This window comes from Pleurodeles waltl, chromosome 1_2 (assembly GCF_031143425.1).
Source record: "Pleurodeles waltl isolate 20211129_DDA chromosome 1_2, aPleWal1.hap1.20221129, whole genome shotgun sequence".
Lineage (NCBI taxonomy): Eukaryota > Metazoa > Chordata > Amphibia > Caudata > Salamandridae > Pleurodeles > Pleurodeles waltl.
In genome coordinates this window covers 517592191-517613324 of record NC_090437.1, presented here as the reverse complement: position 1 = coordinate 517613324, position 21134 = coordinate 517592191, and positions in this window count along the sequence as shown.

Sequence of the window (21134 nt, the reverse complement as noted above, 5' to 3'; positions counted from 1 at the left end):
ACCACTACACTCACCACACTCATCACCACATACACCACCCCACACTCACACACACCACCCCATGTCACGCCAAAGACACCCCCGCTTCTCCGAGGAGGAGCTCAGGGTCATGGTGGAGGAAATCGTCCGGGTAGAGCCACAGCTATTTGACTCACAGGTACAGCACACATCAATAGCCAGGAAGATGGAGTTATGGTGCAGAATAGTGGACAGGGTCAACGCCGTGGGACAGCACCCAAGAAATAGGGAGGACATCAGGAAGAGGTGGAACGACCTATGGGGGAAGGTGCGTTCCACGGTCTCCAGACACAACATCGCGGTGCAGCGGACTGGCGGCGGACCTCCACCTCCTCCCCCACAACTGACAACATGGGAGGAGCAAATCTTGACCATCTTGCATCCTGAGGGCCTCGGAGGAGTCGGTGGATGATGGGACACTGGTAAGTCAAATCTTAACTATCACATCCCCCACCCTACCTGCATGCTATCACACCCCCCCACCCTCACACCCTCCCCTATCACCCAAAATCCTCACTAATCTACCCATAACACAAACCACCCATCCCAACACCAAGCCCTGCATGACACAACTAAGCATGGTCACCCCTCACTAAAGCATGCTCACTGCACATACCCAGAACACCCCCCCAACCATCATCACACAAGCCCCCACACAGGAATGCTTGCACTGGGGTACACGCACACCCACCCATTGCACACCATGACACACACACATGCAATAATCATGTACTTATACCCCTGCAGGAACCCGAAGGTCCGTCACCACACCAGAGGGTCCAGACAACACAACTCCACTCCCAGAAGAGGCCCACAGTGATGACAGCAGCTCTGCCCCACTGGATCTTGATGACCAGCCAGGACCATCGTGGGCCTCAGGACAGTTGGTTCCCCTTGGCCAGCCACAGCCCAACACCGAGCTTCCACCCTCTGGTAACACCAGCACAGCACCCACCCTGCTCGCCCAAACCTCCCTACCCAGGACAGGTCTATCAGCGGTGTGTCCACCACTACAGGGCACCCAGGCTAACCCACCACCCCAACAACAACAGGGACCTGGGGGCAGTGGTAGTGGGCACACGGTCCAGGGGACAGAGGCACAGGAACACCGGGGAACTGGGAGGGCTGCTGTGCGACAGAGGGAGGACAGGCCAAGGGAACCAACTCTCCACAAGGCCCTCTCCTCCATCATGGGAGCCTACCACCACTCCCAGGAGACGATGGCGACGGTCCTGGACAAGTTGCAGGAGACCCTGCGTCTGCAGGAGGAGCAGTATTTGGGGTTCAGGGAGGAGCTCAGGACCATCGGCTCCACCCTGGGCACCATCGTAGGGGTGCTGATGGACATTCAAAAGACCTTGAGGGACACCGTGGCACTCCGTCCTGGCTAGTGTCAGGAGCCCCTTGATGAACTGCCCACCACCTCCGCCGGCGCTAGTGGACAGGAGGCATCGCCACAGGACCACCACACCAGCACCCCACCCCCTGGAGACGGACAACCACCACGCAAGCAGTCCCTGAGATCCAGGAACAGGACAGAGCAAGATGGCAAGACCCCGCCAGGAAATAAGACCACCCTGATTGTCCCCCCACTGTCCCACTTTGTTACCCTGTCCATATTCGAACTGCCCCAGCACCACTTCCAAAGCCTGATGGCCAGTGCACCTGTGAGACTAATAGACTGTACTCTGCCATGGACATTCCTCCACCATCACCCATCACCATTTTACAACCCCCCAACATTTTATGAACACTTAAATAAACACCCTTGAAACACCAAAAAATCTAGAGTCAGCCTATGATTTGGTACTTTGTATTATCAATCACAGTGTCATAATGGGTTACCCATTGTAAGGCTAACATACCTATGTCACACATCACAAGCCCTTGAAGGATGCAAGCAGTTGACACGTAGGTTACCACACTTGTGAAACTGAAATGGAAGGGTACAACTCAATTAACAAATAGTGAGTGAAATGTAGGTACAGGATAGAGGTAGACGTGTGAAAGTTAATGTAATGTCAAACCAGAAAATGTTCTCACCTGTGTGTCACTGGAAATATTGCTGTATGAGTGACTCCCTGTTGTCGTTTTCTTCTTCCTCAGCTTCACCTCATCACTGTCCACAGGCTCCACAGGCTCCTCAGCTGCTACAACACCGTCATCTGGATCATCCTCCTGCAGAAAAGGCACCTGGCGTCGCAATGGCAAATTATGGAGCATGGAGCAGGCGACGATGATGTCGCACACCTTCTTTGGTGAGTAGAATAGGGATCCACCTGTCATATGGAGGCACCTGAACCTGGCCTTAAGGAGGCCGAAGGTGCGTTCGATCACCCTCCTAGTCCGCCCATGGGCATCATTGTACCGTTCCTCTGCCCTGGTCCTGGGATTCCTCACTGGGGTCAATAGCCAGGAAAGGTTGGGGTAACCAGAGTCCCCCAATAGCCATACACGGTGCCTCTGGAGTTGACCCATCATATCAGGGATGCTGCTATTCCGCAGGATGTAGGCGTCATGCACAGAGCCAGGGAACATAGCATTTACCTGCGAGATGTACTGGTCTGCCAAACAGACCATCTGGACATTCATGGAATGATAACTCTTCCTGTTCCTGTACACCTGTTCACTCCTGCGGGGGGGACCAGAGCTACATGGGTCCCATCAATGGCACCTATGACGTTGGGGATATGTCCATGGGCATAGAAGTCACCTTTCACTGTAGGTAAATCCTCCACCTGAGGGAATATGATGTATCTCCTTACGTGTTTCAGCAGGGCAGACAACACTCTGGACAATAACGTTGGAAAACATAGGCTGGGACATCCCTGATGCCATGGCCACTGTTGTCTGAAATGACCCACTTGCAAGGAAATGGAGCACTGACAGCACCTGCACGTCAGGGGGGATTCCAGTCGGATGGCGGATCGGTGACATCAGGTCTGGCTCCAACTGGGTACATAGTTCCTGGATAGTGGCAGGGTCAAACCTGTAGGAGACGATGACATGTCTTTCTTCCATTGTCAACAGGTCCACCAGCGGTCGGTACACCGGAGGATTCCGCCATCTTCTCATATGTTCCAGCTGACGGTGCCTACGAAGGACAACAGCGAAGAACCAGTCACTATTCCTCCAGGTATGTACCCACAGTTACACACAAGACTACACCAGCACAAAACCCTTCCTGTATGTGTGTTGAGTGTAGGCCTAGCTATGTGTGACGCAGTAGTAAATGAAGCCATGTGGGCCCCTGAAATGGCGGCTGCCTGACCTCTAAACTGGGACAATGGGATTGTGGGGTAACTGCGCTGGCGTTGCACACCGTCGCGGTAGGCGGTCGTAGACCGCGGCGCAATGCTGCATTGGTTAACATTGGACCCTTTGGGTCCCAGGAGCCAATGAAATGGTGCGCCGGTGGTGATGATGCGCACCGCCGTGGACGTCACCGCCGCGGACGTCACCGCCATTTTCTATCTCTTCAATCACTAGATACCTGACCTTCGACAGGAGAGGACCTACACTGCTAGTGCTGCTGTGACCTCGGTCTGGAAGCGACGATGGCTGCTGCATCTGGGGAAAGGGCCCCTGCCTTCACTGCACAGGAGTTGGAGAAACTTGTGGATGGGGTCCTCCCCCAGCACACGCTACTCTACGGTCCTCCAGACCAACAGGTTAGTACACAGGGAGCACGTTGTATGGGCTAGGCCTGGGTGGAGAGGGCTGGGTGGAAGAGGGAAGGGGGCAGAGTTCATAGAACATTTATGCATGGTAAAGAATGGGCCACATGGCCAGAGTGGGGAGGGGGGCACTCACATCGACGGTGCAGTTGGTAATGACTGTTCCTCTTTCCTTGTGCATGTCATGTAGGTCAGCGCCGACCAGAAGAGGGACATTTGGCGTGCCATCGCCAAGGAGGTCCGGACCCTGGGGGCCCACCAGAGACGGGGCATCCACTGCCAGAAAAGATGGGAGGACATTCGCTGCTGCAGCAAGAAGACGGCGGAGGCTCTGCTGTGGATGGCCTCCCAACGTGGGAGGGGTGCCCGTCGCACCATGACCCCCCTGATGTTCCGGAACCTGGTGGTGGCCTACCCGGAGTTGGATGGGCACTTGAGGATATCACAGCAGACACAAGGGGGTGAGTACAACCTCATTCTGCGGACTTTGCGTGTAGTGGAGGTGTCTGGGTGGGGGAGGTGGGCTGTGGGTGTCCCTAGGCCAGGGCGAATTCGGTAGGCAAGGCCCCTCCGTAATGTAGGCCATGTGGCACTCAACCCCACCTCAACAGAGTGCCAAGTTGAGGTATAGTTGCCCCTGTGGTATCCATGTGCGCAGATGTCCACCATTGCCATGTAGGCCATATCCCAGAAATTGCATGTGCAGAGGGCAGGAGCACGGAGTTATGCATGGGGGCTGCTGCGTCTGTCTTGTGCGCCAACGGTAGCGGAATGCCATGCACTAAAACTCTCTTTCTTCTGTCTCCCCCCCTTTTCCTGCTCTCCCTGTCCTCTTGTACATCAGCATCATCAGGCGGAGGTACAGTGGCACCGGAGCACGAGGGAGCTGCATCCCACATGGCCATGGAGGGCCACACCACAGACTCTGAATGCACCAGTGAGACGGAGGGCAAGGGGAGCTTCACGTCGGCCACTGGATCACCAACCAGCGACACGGACTCGTCCGCCGATGGGAGCTCCCCTGTGGTGGTGGCACCATCTGTGCGCCCCACTTCTACAGGTACAGCCGCCACCTCCCCTACCAGCACCACCCTCCAAGCAGCCCCTCAGAGTTCGCCCGTGCCCGCTCACCCAGGAGGGTGGGCATCACCTTCGCCCCAGGCACCTCAGGCCCTGCCCCAGTCACCCCAGCTGCCCTCAGTGAGGAGGCCATTGACCTCCTCAGGTCACTCACTGTTGGGCAGTCTACCATTGTGAATGCCATCCAGGGTGTAGAACGAGAGTTGCAACATGGTAATGCATTCCTGGAGGGCATTCATTCTGGTCAGGCTGTCCTTCAGCGAACCCTGCAATCTCTGGCCTCAGCACTGATGGCAGCCATTGTCCCTGTGTCCAGCCTCCCCCCTCCAACTTCCTCCACCCAGACCCAATCCCCTGTACCCCAGCCCATCCCAAGCACACCTACAGACCAGCATGCACACAAGTCAACACACAAAAGTAGCTCAAGCAAACATAGGCACCACACACACCACAGGCACTCATGCAAGCCTCACCCACATACAGACACAGCAACATCCACTGCCTCCACTGTGTCCCCCTCCTCCTCTTCTCCCTCCTCCCTCCCAGTCTCGTCTACACACACACCTGCATGCACCACATCTACAGGCACTAGGACTCGCACCAGGACACCCAGCACCACAAGCCGCTCACCTGCACTCACCACCTCCACTGCCATTTACACGTCCCCTGTGTCCTCTCCCAGTGTGTCTGTGACGCCCCCTCCCAAAGTACACAAACGCCGGCAATCACTCACCCAACATCCATCCACCTCACGACAGCCTCCAGTACCTGCACCTGCACCCAAAACACCTAAAGTGACACCTCCTACAACCACCTCCTCTTCCTCCACTCCCAGACCCCCTCCAGCTACCCATCCCAGTGTCCGTCAGAAACTGTCCCTATGTCAAATTGACCTTTTTGCCCCCACCCCCCCCAATTCATCAGTCCCGTCGTAGCGCCTCAGCCAAAAAGCCTCCAATTCCAGTGGTGCGTGTTCAAGGTTTGTGGAGTGCACCGGCCACCAGGGCAAGCAGTAGGACCCGGAGCCAAGGCACTGGCAGCCCACCCCCTGTTAAGGCTCTAAAATTGGAGAGTGGCCGACGGGACCATGTTAAGACTCCTGGTGGGACAACAAGTGACATGGGTTCGAAGGAGATTGGTGAGTCAGCTGTAACTCCAACAAAGGTGGGGAAGGTCCAGAGGAAGTCTGCCCAGCCAGTTGTGAGTGTCATGGAGGAGAAGTGCGCCATCATTTCCGGCGGTCCAGACACAACCGCCAGCACCGTCGTCACTGGTCCAGAGACCACCGCCACCGCCGGTGTCACAGCCCAGGAGGGCCCAAGTATCGGTACTGGTCAGGAGACCACCGCCGGAGTCACAGCCCAGGAGATCCCAAGTATTGTTACTGGTCAGGAGACCATCGCCGGAGTCACAGCCCAGGAGGGCCCAAGTATCGTCACTGGTCCAGAAACCACCGCCGGAGTCACAGCCCAGGAGGGCCCAAGTATCGTTACTGGTCAGGAGACCACCGCCGGAGTCATAGCCCAGGAGGGCCCAAGTATCGTTACTGGTCAGGAGACCACCGCCGGAGTCACAGCCCAGGAGGGCCCAAGTATCGTTACTGGTCAGGAGACCATCGCCGGAGTCACAGCCCAGGAGGGCCCAAGTATCGTTACTGGTCAGGAGACCACCGCTGGAGTCACAGCCCAGGAGTGGCCCGAATGCCACAGCCCCGCTGGGCAATGATGGAACGTCATGCCACCCACCAATGCCCATTGTAGAGAACATCATGCCACACACCAATGTCCGTATCAGAACCGCCATGTCAATGCACCGCTGAACAGACCTGAACCGCCATGTCAAAGCACCGCTGAACAGGGCAAAGACCGCCATGGCAAAGCACCGCTGAACAGGGCAAAGACAGCCATGGCAGAGCACCGCTGAACAGGGCAAAGACCGCCATGGCAAAGCACCGCTAAACAGGGCAAAGACCGCCATGGCAAAGCACCGCTGAACAGGGCAAAGACTGCCATGGCAAAGCACCGCTGAACAGTCCAGAACCGCCATGTCAAAGCACCGCTGAACAGGGCAAAGACCGCCATGGCAAAGCACTGCTGAACAGGGCAAAGACCGCCATGGCAAAGCACCGCTGAACAGTCCAGAACCGCCATGTCAAAGCACCGCTGAACAGGGCAAAGACCGTCATGGCAAAGCACCGCTGAACAGTCCAGAACCGCCATGTGACAGCACCGCTGAACAGTGCTGAACCGCCATGGCAAAGCACCGCTGAACAGGGCAAAGACCGCCATGGCAAAGCACCGCTGAACAGTCCAGAACCGCCATGTGACAGCACCGCTGAACAGTCCTGAACCGCCATGGCAAAGCACTGCTGAACAGGGCAAAGACCGCCATGGCAAAGGACCGCTGAACAGTCCAGAACCGCCATGTGACAGCACCGCTGAACAGTCCTGAACCGCCATGGCAAAGCACCGCTGAACAGGGCAAAGACCGCCATGGCAAAGCACCGCTGAACAGGGCAAAGACCACCATGGCAAAGCACCGCTGAACAGGGCAAAGACCCCCATGACAAAGCACCGCTGAACAGTCCAGAACCGCCATGTCAAAGCACCGCTGAACAGGGCAAAGACCGCTATGGCAAAGCACCGCTGAACAGTCCAGAACCGCCATGTGACAGCACCGCTGAACAGTCCTGAACCGCCATGGCAAAGCACCGCTGAACAGGGCAAAGACCGCCATGGCAAAGCACCGCTGAACAGTCCAGAACCGCCATGTCAAAGCACTGCTGAACAGTCCAGAACCGCCATGTCAAAGCACCGCTGAAAAGGGCAAAGACCACCATGGCAAAGCACCGCTGAACAGCCCAGAACCACCATGTGACAGCACCACTGAACAGTCCTGAACCGCCATGGCAAAGCACCGCTGAACAGGGCAAAGACCGCCATGGCAAAGCACCGCTGAACAGTCCAGAATCGCCATTTGACAGCACCGCTGAACAGTCTTGAACCGCCATGGCAAAGCACCGCTGAACAGGGCAAAGACCGCCATGGCAAAGCACCGCTGAACAGTCCAGAACCGCCATGTGACAGCACCGCTGAACAGTCCTGTACCACCATGGTAAAGCACCGCTGAACAGGGCAAAGACCGCCATGGCAAAGCACCGCTGAACAGGGCAAAGACCGCCATGACAAAGGGGGTGATTCTGACCTCGGCGGTAAAAGGCCCTTACCGCCGGTCAGAAGACTGCCATCATACCGCCGCGGCCGCGGTAAACCGCCACGGTAATTCTGACCCCATACTGCCAAACCGCCGAAAACCCGACATCCACGGAAGGCCGCCTCATCAGCGGGCAGCGATAAACTGGAGATGACCAAACCTCCACCACCACGCCAACACAAACACGCCCATGCCATTACGACCCAGGAATTCACGCGGCGGTCTTTCAACCGCGGTATCCCATTGGCGGTACACACCGCTGCGGTCAAAATACACACACATATACAAAACACAGCCACATTGGACAATTTGAAATACACACACCTGATACACATACAAACACCACTCCCACACATCCAAGCAACTATAAAACACACACCCACATCACCCACAAACCCCCACAACTCGAAAATCGGAGAGAAGGCGAGAGAGAGAGAGAGAGAGCACAGCTACTGAATAGGCCAACACACACAGGAACCCAACATCATCAACCACACCACATCTACGCACACATCACCACACACCACCACTCACATCACCACAAACACCACCCCACACCTCATCCACACCACCCCATGGCACCCCAAAGACACCCCAGGTTTACGGACCAAGAACTCAGGGTCATGGTGGAGGAAATAATAAGGGTAGAGCCCCAGCTCTTCGGCACACAGGTGCAACACACCACAATAGCCAGGAAGGCGGAGCTATGGCAAAGGATCGTCAACAAGGTCAACGCTGTGGGACAGCATCCCAGAAACCAGGAAGACATCCGAAAGCGCTGGAACGACCTACGGGGGAAGGTACGGTCGATGGTCTCTAGACACAACATCGCTGTGCAGAAGACTGGCGGCGGACCACCACCCACTCCTCCAGAATTCACTACATGGGAGCAAGAGGTCTTGAACATCCTGCATCCTGCGGCCCTTGCTGGAGTAGGCGGAGGAATGGACTCTGGTAAGTCTCATCTCAACCACTCCCCCCCCCCAACCACCAGCATGCCAACCCACACCCTCACCCCCAACCCCCCAGCACACATCCTCCCTGCCAATGTTTCACCAGCACAACCCACCCAACCCAAAACCAAACCCTGAATGCCAACACAAACCATGGACACCCATCACCTATGCATGACCACTGCACATACCCATCCCCCACCACAAACCACCCTCACAACTCCTCCCACAAGGGAATGCCAGCACTGGGGGACAAGGGCACCCACAAATGGCACACCATGGAACACACAGAAGCAATAACCATACTCTTTTACCCCTGCAGGGCCCGAACGCCAACACACCGGCCAGGAGGGTCCAGAATTGTCCATCCCACCCCCAGAACAGGCCCCCAGTGAGGACAGCAGCTCTGTCGACCTAGAACCTGATGACCAGCCCGGACCATCCGGGACCTCTGGACAGTCGGTTCCCCACACACAGGCCACAGCAGACCTAACCCCCTCTGGGAACCTCAGCACAGCTCCCACCCAGCGGGCCCATGCCTCTGTCTCCAAGACAGGTCAATCAGTGGTGTGTCCGCCACTACAGGGCACCCAGGCTGACCCAACACCCCAACAACAACAGGGACCTGGGGGCAGTGGTAGTGGGCACACCGTCCAGGGGACAGAGGCCCGGGGAAACAGGGCAACTGGGAGGGCTGCAGTGCGACAGGGGGGGGAGGACAGGCCCAGGGAACCGACTCTCCAAGAGGCCCTCACCACCATCATGGGAGCATACCACCACTCCCAGGAGACGATGGCGACGGTACTGGCCAGGTTCCAGGAGATCCAGGCACAGCAGGAGGAACGGTACATGGGGTTCAGAGAAGAACTCAGGAACATCGGTTCCGCAATGGGGACCATCGTCCTGGCCCTCAACCAGATAGTCACCACATTGCGGGACCATGTGGCACCCCAAAGGGCCCCTGTCACTAGCCCGGACCACGAACAGCCTACCACCTCCGCCGGCACTAGTGGACAGGAGGCCCCACACAACGACGGGCCTCCAGAACCCCACCTCCTGCTGAAGATCAACCACCCCGCAAGAGGAACCTGAGATCACAAAGGAAGACAGAGTAGGATGCCAAGACCCCCGACAGCACAACATCCCCCCTGATGTCATACCACTGTCCCACATTGTCACCCTGTCCAACCTTGAACTGCCCCTGCTCCATCCTTCCACAGGCATATGGACAATGCACCTGTGCGACTGAGAACTGGACTCTGCCATGGACATTACTCCACCCCCACCCATCACCGTTTTACCATCATGTCCCTATTTGTAGCACTTTAAATAAATCACTAGTTGCACTTAAAACACTCAGGAGTCTGCTTGTATTCTTAACAAATGTATTACACATAACGGTTCAAAAATGTTCAGTTACATTGTGATGTCAACATACCAATGTCAATGTGCTTCACTCCATGGGCAAACAAAGCAGAAGTCACGCAGTGGGTCATACAGCTCTGAAAAGGGAAGGGAAAGTCACAATTCAGTTGAAAGGAACTGGGGGAAACACAGAAAGTAGAGATGCAGGAGGCCTGAAGTAAATGTAAAATGGCGTGGGGGATTCTTACCTGTGTGCTACTGAAAATACTGCTGTATAACTGTGTCCCTGTTGTCCGTGTCGTCCCCGTCCTCTTCCTCCTCTTCACTCTCCCCAGGCTCCACAGCTGCTACAACACCACCATCTGGACCATCCTCCTGCAGGAAAGGCACCTGGCGTCGCAAAGCCAGGTTGTGAAGCATGCAGCAGGCCACGATGATCTGGCACACCTTCTTTGGTGAGTACATTAGGGATCCCCCTGTCATATGGAGGCACCGAAACCTGGCCTTCAGGACCCCGAAGGTCCTTTCTATGATCCTCCTAGATCGCCCATGGGCCTCATTGTACCGTTCCTCTGCCCTGGTCCGGGGATTCCTCACTGGGGTCAATAGCCAAGGCAGGTTGGGGTAACCAGAGTCACCTATTAGCCACACACGCTGTCACTGTAGCTGTTCCATCACATAGGGGATGCTGCTATTTCGCATAACGTACGCGTCATGCACTGACCCAGGGAACTTGGCATTTACATGGGAGATGTACTGGTCAGCCAAACAGACCACCTGCACATTCATAGAATGATAACTTTTCCTGTTTCTGTACACCTGTTCATCGTCTTTTGGGGGTACTAAGGCCACATGGGTCCCATCAATGGCACCAATGATGTTGGGGATATGTCCTAGGGCATAGAAGTCACCCTTCACAGTGGCCAAATCACCCTCCTCAGGGAAAACAATGTAGCTCTGCATGTATTTCGTCAGGGCAGACAACACTCTGGACAAAATCTTAGAAAACATAGGCTGAGACATCCCTGATGACATGGCCACTGTTGTCTGAAAAGACCCACTTGCCAAGAAATGGAGGACTGACAGAACCTGCACCAGAGGGGGAATTCCTGTGGGTTGGCGGATGGGGGACATCAGTGCTGGCTCCAGCTGGGCACACAGTTCATGTATAGTGGCTCGGTCAAGACGGTATCGAAGTATAATATGACGTTCCCCCATTGTCGACAGGTCCACCAGCGGTCGGTACACAGGAGGATTCCTCCTTCTCCTCACAAGTCCCAGCGGACGGTGCCTAGGAAGGACAACATGGAGTACAGAGTCAAGCAACCCACAGGTACGTAACCACAGCTTGCACAGTACACCAATCGCTATGCATTGAATGGCTTGTATGAGTGGCAATGCAAGGCCTAGGCCTGTGTGACGCAGTAGAAATTAAGCCATGTGGGCCCTTGAAATGGCGTCTGCCTGACCTGAGAAGTGTGACAGTGGGATGTGAGGTCAATGCGCTGGCGTGGCACACCGTGGCGGTAGGCGGTCAAAGACCGCGGCGCAAAACAGCATTGGTTAACATTGAACCCTATGGGTCTCAGGAGCCAATGACGAGTTGCGCCGGCGGTCGCGGTACGCACCGCGGCGGTACGCACCGCCGCGGCCGTGACCGCAATTTTCTATCTGCTTAATCACTCGAGACCTGATCATCCACAGGAGAGGACGTATACTGCAAGTGCTGCTGTGAACTCGGTCTGGAAGAGACAATGGCTGCTGCGACTGGGGAAAGGGCCCCTGCCTTCAGTTCCGAAGAGTTGGAGAAACTTGTGGATGGGGTCCTGCCCCAGTATGCGCTACTCTACGGTCCTCCAGACCAACATGTAAGTACACTGGGTGCACGTTGAATGGGCTATGCCTGTGTTGAGTGGGGTGGATATAAGATGGTGGGTTGGGAGAGAATGAGGAGTGCAAGGCACGACAGTTGAGAGCATGCGCCACATGGCAAGGTTGGGGAGGGGGGGCCAATCACATCTAACATGCGGAAAAATGATGATATTTCCAATTCCTCCCTGTACATGTCAAATAGGTCAGCGCCCATCAGAAGATCGACATTTGGCGTGCCATCGCCAAGGAAGTCCGGACCCTGGGGGTCCACAACAGACGGGGCACCCACTGCCGCAAGAGGTGGGAGGACATCCGCCGCGGGACCAGGAAGACCGCTGAGTCACTGCTGGGGATGGCCTCCCAACCTAGGAGGGGTGCCAGTCGTACCCTGACCCCCCTGATGTCCCGGATCCTGGCGGTGGCCTACCCCGATTTGGATGGGCGCGTGAGGACATCACAGCAGACACAAGGGGGTGAGTACCAGCACATTCAGCTATCTTTACGCGCAGTGGAGGTGCCTGGGTGGGGGAGGAGGGCTGTGGGTGACATTAGGCCAGGGCGCTTTCTGTATTGTATTCCTCTCCTTTAGCCATGTCCCTGTGCCTCCGCCCCCCACCTCTGTACGGTGACAGGTACAGCTTTCCATGGTCCTGCATCACCCATGTGCGCGTTTGTTGTCCCTAGACCTGTTGGCCCAGTCACAAGTACACAGTAGTGTACCCCGATTCCGCGGCTTAGTGCATGAGGCTCCTGTGTCTGTCCTCTCCGCCAACGGTGTTGACAATGCATGTACTCAACCTTTTTTTATGTCTCCCCCCACCCTTTTTCTTTATCTTCTTGTGCATGTGTGCATCAGCATCATCAGGCGGAGGAGAATTGGCACCGGAGCACGAGGGAGCTGCGACTCACAAGGCCCCGGTGGGCCATGCCACAGACACAGAGGCCACCAGTGATACGGAGGGCGAGGGGAGCTTCACAACGGGGACCCGTGGTGAAACCAGCGACACCGACACGTCCTCGGATGGGAGCTCCCTAGCGGTGGCGGCAACATCCGTGCCCCCCGCCTCTACAGGTACAGCCGCCACCCAGCGCACCAGCTCCGCCCTCCCAGCAGCCTCTCAGCCTACGCTCCGTGCCCGCTCGCCCAAGAAGGCGGGCATCTCCTTCGCCCCAGGCACCTCAGCCCCTGCCCCTGTTACCCCTGCTGCCCTCAGTGAGGAGGTCATTGACCTCCTGAGGACCATCATTGTTGGGCAGACTACCATTTTGAATGCCATCCAGGGGGTTGAGAGGGAGGTGCATCGTAGCAATGCATACCTGGAGGGCATTCATTCGGGTCAGTCTGCCCATCAACGATCGTTCAATTCTCTGGCCTCAGCACTGACGGCAGCCATTGTCCCTGTTTCCAGCCTGCCTCTTCTAACTGCCTCCACCCTGTCTCTGTCTCCTGTTCCTCTGCCTATCCCATCCACACCATCAGACCAGCCTGCACACACCTCAACACCCAAGGGCAGCTCATCCAGACATAAGCACCACAGATCACACAAACATTCACCCAAGCAACACCCAGATGCAGACATGCCAACAGCCACTACCACCTCTGTGTCCCCCACCTCCTCGTCTCCCTCCTCCCTCCCTGTGACGTCTCCACTCACACCTGCATGCACACCACCAACAGCCAGTACTTCCATCACCAGCACACCCTCCAGTACAGTCCGCACACGTGCAGTCACCACCCCCACTGCCATTTACACGTCCCCTGTGTCCTCTCCCACTGTGTCTGTCACCCCCTCTTCCAAGACACACAAACGCAGGCAGCCACCCACCCAACAGCCAACCACCTCACGACAGCATGCAGCCCATGCACCTTCACCCAAGGACAGCACACCTGACTCTCCTACAACCACCTCCTCTTCCTCCACTCCCATAACCACTGCACCTACCGTTTACCTTGGTCCTAAAAATTTTTACCTCTCCAATCTTGACCTCTTTCCCTCACCTGACCCACCCCCTCCATCTGCTAAGAGTCCCAAGAGCACCTCAGCCACCACCAGCCCGGGTTCACGTGTCAGCGTAGTCCATGGATTTTGGAGTCCCCCCTTTGCCAGCAGTGAGACATCGGTCAGCAGCAAGGGGACAGCCAGCCCTCCCCCTGGAAAGAGGACCTGGAAAGTGAGGGGCCGCCGCGAGAGGAGTGCCACGGCTGCCCCCAAGGACCAAAGTTTGGCCACTTCACCTGCCACAACATCCAGGGGAGGCAAGGCCCAGAGAGCCACAGCGAAGGAGGGCAAGGGCAGCAGGGCGGAGAAGTCAGGCAGCAGGAGCACGGACCAGGAGGGCCCCACAAGCCCCATCCCGGGTGTGAGGGAGGACACCCAAGGGCCCAGGACACCGTCACCGAAGGGTCCATCAACTGCACGGTCGGAGGGCGACTGAGCAGGGAGTCCTGCCCAGGTCTGACTCCCTGGAATTACAGGACAAGCACCGCTGAAGAGGGCCCCGCCGTGCAGGAAGGCACCGCTGAAGAGGGCCCCGCCGTGCAGGAAGGCACCGCTGAAGAGTGCCCCGCCGTCCAGAAAGGCACCGCTGAAGAGGGCCCCGCCGTGCAGGAAGGCACCGCTGAAGAGGGCCCCGCCGTCCAGAAAGGCACCGCTGAAGAGGGCCCCGCCGTCCAGAAAGGCACCGCTGAAGAGGGCCCCGCCGTGCAGGAAGGCACCGCTGAAGAGGGCCCCGCCGTGCAGGAAGGCACCGCTGAAGAGGGCCCCGCCGTCCAGAAAGGCACTGCTGAAGAGGGCCCCGCCGTCCAGATAGGCACCGCTGAAGAGGGCCCCGCCAAGACAGGCCCTGCTCCGCTGGGCCCTTCCTGTCAAGCACCGCTCCGCCGGGCCCTTCCTGTCAAGCACCGCTCCGCCGGGCCCTTCCTGTCAAGCACCGCTCCGCCGGGCCTTTCCTGTCAAGCACCGCTCCGCTGGGCCCTTCCTGTCAAGCACCGCTCCGCCGGGCACCGCCGTCTCAAGCACCGCTCCGCTGGGCCCCGCCGTCTCAAGCACCGCTCCGCTGGGCCCCGCCGTCTCAAGCACCGCTGGCCCATTGACAGTGCCGGTTCTGTGTCGAGCTACTGTTCACGCTGCACTCGGCCCACCCTGCCTCCTCCATTGCCTGTGGAGACTGTTATCCACTTGAGAGACTGTGGCTTTGCACTCCCCAGGATGGCACAGTGGGCAGCCCACCCACTGTAGAGACTTGAGAGACTGTGGCTTTGCACTCCCCAGGATGGCACAGTGGGCAGCCCACCCACTGTAGAGACTTGAGAGACTGTGGCTTTGCACTCCCCAGGATGGCACAGTGGGCAGCCCACCCACTGTAGAGACTTGAGAGACTGTGGCTTTGCACTACCCAGGATGGCACAGTGGGCATGGTGGACCCTTCGTGGATCTGGCGTCGTGGACTCATGTGGCTGAGGTGACCCCCTTTCCCTTCCCCCTGAGGTGCCTGTAGTTTTGTCATCTGATGCCCCAGCAGTGTTCTCTCCAACGGACTCAGGTCTCCTGTGTGGGCTTTGCCCGTGTGATGGTACACTTTGGCCCACGGACACTTGCTATTTCAGTGACTGTGCAGGACTTATTGCCTCTATTTATCGTTGACGCAATGTTTTAACTTGGTTTATATTATTCAATTTCCGATTTTAGCATGACTTGAATGATTCTATTTTATTAATATATTTGGTTTCTCACTTTAATTAATTCTTTTCATTATTCCGGGGGGTTTGGGTGGTGTCAGTTTGACTTGGTGCTCTGCATTGTTGTGTAGATAGTTGGGGGGTGGGTGTATTGCGTATGTGTGTGCCCGTAACCCTTCCTCCTCCCTCCTCCCCTGTGTCGTAGGTGCGGTACTCACCGTTGTCGTCTGCGCCGGAGTTCGTACTCGTGGTAGATGAGCAGGTAGACGAGAGCAGGTAGGATGTTCAATTCGGGCTCCATGCTGTCCTCCGTCCTCGTGGAGTGTATAGAGGTGAGCGTTTTCCCGTTCGTAGTCTGTTTCCGCCGTGTTTTTATCGGCGGGGCTCCCGCCCCGGAAAAGGTGGCGGATTGGTGAGTTGTGATAGGGTGGGCGGTACGTTGTCTGCCGCCTGCCTGTTGGCGGTGACCGCCGCGCTGTTTGTTTGTCCCGCCGTGGCGGTCGGAGTGTTAAGGTGGCGGTTTGTGTTGGCGGTTCCCGCCGGGGTCAGAATTTTTTTTTTTTTACCGCCAGCCTGTTGGCGGGTTGGCCGCCGCTTTATCACTGACCGCCAGGGTCAGAATGACCCCCAAAGCACCGCTGAACAGTTCAGAACCGCCATGTGACAGCACCGCTGAACAGTCCTGAACCGCCATGGCAAAGCACTGCTGAACAGGGCAAAGACCGCCATGGCAAAGCACTGCTGAATAGGGCAAAGACCGCCATGGCAAAGCACCGCTGAACAGGGCATGCACCGTGTAGGAATGAAGAGGCCGGCACATCAGGCATCCTTCTCCCATGTGCAGCTGGGACAGTGACAGGACATGAACTTTCACGTGGAGACTCATCCAGTCTGGGCACCAGTCCCACCCAGTACCAGTAGAGAACTGCATCTACTTGAGAGACTGTGGCTTTGCACTCCCCAGGATGGCACAGTGGGCAAGCCACCCACTGTAGAGACTTGAGAGACTGTGGCTTTGCACTCCCCAGGATGGCACAGTGGGCAAACCACCTACTGTATAGACTTGAGAGACTGTGGCTTTGCACTCCCCAGGATGGCACAGAAGGAGGAGCAGAAAGACAAGGGAAGGCAGGATTTGTAGTTCGGGCTCCATGGTGTCCTCCTTCCTCGTGGGATGTGTTCAGGTGAGCGTTTTCCCATAGCAAAAGCTGTTTCCGCAGTGTTTTTATCCACGGTGAATCCGCCCCGGAAAAGGTGGCGGATTGGCGGGTTGTAATTGTGTGGGAGGTACATTGTCTCCCTCCTGTCTGTTGGCGGTAACCGCCGCCTTGCTTGTCTGTAACGCCGTGGCGGGCGGTGTGTTAAAGTGGCTGTCTTTGTTGGCAGTTACCGCCAGGGTCATATTTCCCTTTTTTTGTCCGCCGGCCTGTTTGCGGTATTTACGCAGCTTTAACACCGTCCGCCAGGGTTGTAATGACCCCCATAGTTATGTAAACCACATTTTCAGTGTTGCAGTTTGTATGGTGATTGATAACCCAGTAGAAGACTGTGCCTATATCAATTTATTTGTAGTGTTTGGTAAAGGGACAGGCTGATCAATTGCCACATGGAAAGAGACCCATCACTGGTAGTAACCCCCAGAAAGTATCAGAAGGTTTTGTTACTGCTGCATATAGTGCTTGTATGAACCATCTTATCTTTCAGGCTTGTGCTCTGTTTGAAAGAAAAAAGTGGGGAAGGCCGATTGCTCCCTGTTTTCTTCAATATATTCCAGTGTTTGGAACTATCTTTTTCACCATGTTGTAAATAGGTGTAAATGTGGTGACACAAGTAAGTCTTTCAGCCTGCTCTTTCGGATATGTCTCCAAAACACCTCTTTGTTATTATTCCATGCCTGTTTCTTGGCTCATGAGGTTACCTTGGCAGTAAGTCTGCGTACTCTCAATCTGTCAGTTAGTCGTTTTGCTTGCACATTGAAAGTGTGGATATCAGAGCAATTAAGCCTGAGGTGTAAAAACTGACTGAATGTTGGATTTTCTCTCAGAGATCTCGGACGGTGGCTGTCAAAAAGAAGGAGAATGCTTTTGCCAGTGGACTTTTCATGAACCATCATGATCACCCTAGTGTCTGTGATCCTAATATTTTATTCTAAAAAGGTAACAGTGTCCTTATCAATGGTTTGGGTAAATTTCAGGTAAGAGTCTTTTGTTTCGATACATGCAGAGAAGTCCGTTACAGATGCCATGTCACCTCTCCAGACAATCAAAACATTGTTGATGTATCATTGCCATAGCCTGATGTTTGCAGACTATGGGTTTGTGTCTTTGTAGATATGGTCAGATTCAAATTGGTGGACATAAGGACATGCTAGACTTGGGGCAAAGGAGCTACCCATTGAAGTGCCCTTCACTTGATGGTATATGGTGTTATTATACTCAACAAGTTTTCAGTGTGGGCTAACCACATACAGTCTAATACAAACTGAGTAGGTGTGATAGTGTCTATGTCAGTATCTTTAAGCAGGCTTTCTAAGACCTGAAGGGTTTGTTCCTCCAGTATACTTGTGTATAACACATCACTGTCCTTTATTATCAAGAGATCTGCATTGGAATTGAAGCTCAGGTTGTTCAGGAGGCAAAGAACATCTTTTGTAACCTTTAGAATGGAAGGCATGTTCTTGGCCAATGGCCTCAAGAACCAGTCACAGAATTGTGAGAGCGGTTCAAGGATAGAATTAATCCCTGAAACAATGGATCTGCTTGGTGGAGGGATTTTGTTCTCTTGAAGTTTGTGCAAGATATAGAATTGTGCCACTCTTGGTTCTTTTTGGCATCAAGTAGGTGGCTTAATGTGCAGTTATCCACCCCATGACCTTCCTCAATAATAGCTCTTGTTGTACTTGTGAGTCGGGTTATATTTTCCTCATGAATCCTATAGCTACTTTCATCTGACAAAAAAAACTGTCTGCATTCTCTGTCAGACGGTTTTATCACATTGTCTTGATTTTCCTCTAACTTTTTAAGAGCTCATCTCTCTTGTGTGGACATATTGTTGAACACATTAGGATTAATGATGTTGATGGCTTCCACTTCCCTAATAACTTCTTGTTCAAACGTTTGAACTGCTGCAGGGGTGGTTTGGGAATGGGGGAGGAAACTGGATGTTGTCCTTAGTCCCATGTTCTTGAAATCAGTGTCAGTGGTGGGGGAGTTTGCAATAAATGTCTTAAGCCTTATCTTCCTGAAAAACTCAGCCAGTTTGCATCTTAACTGGAACTTATCAATTCTGGGGGTGGGAACAAACCCAACTCTTTATTTAAAACCCAAAGCTCAACCTCAGTGAAGGATGATGAACTCAAATTCCCAATTAATGTGTTGCCCGGCTGTGGCCCACCTTAGTACTGAGTAACTGTATTCCTGATATGTCTATTTCAGACACAACGGTTAGAACCTGAGGGGCATTTGCATAAAAAAAACAGGATGGTCTCACACACCATATGGGTGTCATGCGTATTCCTTGGCCATCACAAACTTGCTAGGGAATCCTCTAGTGGCGGGTGGGGCCTCATCACAGGCTATCACCACATCAATAGGATCAGGCACATGTGAGGTTTGAGCCTTGTAACATCCATTAAAATTAAATATGAACATTATTGCTAGTCATAAGCATTCATTATAATGGTAAACACTCAATAAAGCATGTGGATTTGAAATACCACAAGTGTGTGAGTCTTTCTTTGCTTGCTACAGGCCACCAAATGCAGCCATAAAACATACCACAAGGGGTCTCCACACTCCAGAGCCCAAGAGCAAAAGCTGAAACTCCAAGAGTGCTTAAATCAAAGGTAACCTGTCCTAGGGGTTATAACTGTAATGACCCAAGTGACTTATGGTGAGCAAGTGTAGAGCAGCAGGAGGTCAGCACACCTGCCCTCCCTTCTAGATATTGGAGGGTAGCAACATGCCCGGCCATCAGTTGTTTCTCCTGGCGTGTCCTAGAGGATGGCATCCCCAGGGTAGAAGTCCTGTTCATTGAGAGGGGGGGCACATACAACCCCGACATGCTTTTTTTAAAATCTAACTGGCATATTTTTGAAGATACATATCTCGGGCCCCTTTGGCCCAATTTTCTTCAACTTGTGTTTGTTTGCTGCTGGTGACCAGGCTTAACCACTAGGAACATTTCCATCAGGTCCCCAGGCTTTTAAAGGGGTGCATCATGTGGGAAGTGGGCTCTTCTTTCTCCTTGCTACAGCCTTCTACTCTGACTGGCTCCTGGCACTCCTTTCCACTTTGTAGGGGTATCTTGTGCAGCCATTCCGTTAACAATCAACTTAATACTCTCCTGCCCAATTCTCTAGGCCCCAGAGCTCCCTGGTGTCTTGAAGGGCACCTGGTGGCAATTGAAGCCAGTTCTTCATCCCCAAATTGGCCTCAGGGGGGATAATGGGGCAGGCATCACTGGCTCTGCACAGACCCATCCTAGTCCTGGAGGTCAGAGCTAATCAAAGTCTTCAGTCCATCTTTGCAAGGCATCAGGTGGTTTCCCTTTCCAGCTGGGCCGTTCTGCCTTTTTCACCTCCAAGGTCCAGGGTTTCCAGTGAAATGTACAAAAACTAGGTAGTCATTTGCTGAAAATCCTGATGGAGTAAAGGGGCAAAACACATATACTACAATGATGTAATTGCTATTACTGTTGAGGTGGAAACTCTGTTCTCATTAGAGCTGGAAACCAGCAGGAATATCATCACTGTACCATTATGGGTGGTTCTTCCAATATGATCTCTCAGGCCCTAATTACGAGTGGTGTTCCTCCATCTGTAGCAGGAACTCTGGATGGAATTCTGCACCCACAATTCCAAGTGACTCAGTGGGTCTGGCTCCATAATTATTAGGTCTGCAAAATATGGACACAATAATTCTGCCCCCGACATGCCCCTGTCTCTTTAATGCTTCATGTTCTGGGGCTGAGGGCAGGGATACAGCCTAGACATGCCCAACTCCTGCAGAAGCACAGAGGAAGCAGGTAATGCTCCCTACAGACAGACTCAAGTTTTCCCTGACTGATGACCCTCACCTCACTGCTTCCACCACCACCGGCGCTCAGCTGACACTTTCCGCCTACTCCAAGCAATCAGAAAATGTCAGTGGCTTTCTCCCTGGAACTCAGTAAAAAAAAAAAAACTCTGGAAAACAACCTAGCATTCCTAGGTCTGTATGTTTATTTCCCATTTTAGAGAGACAACCTGAAATTCGTAGAGTTTTGTAGGGGGATAAG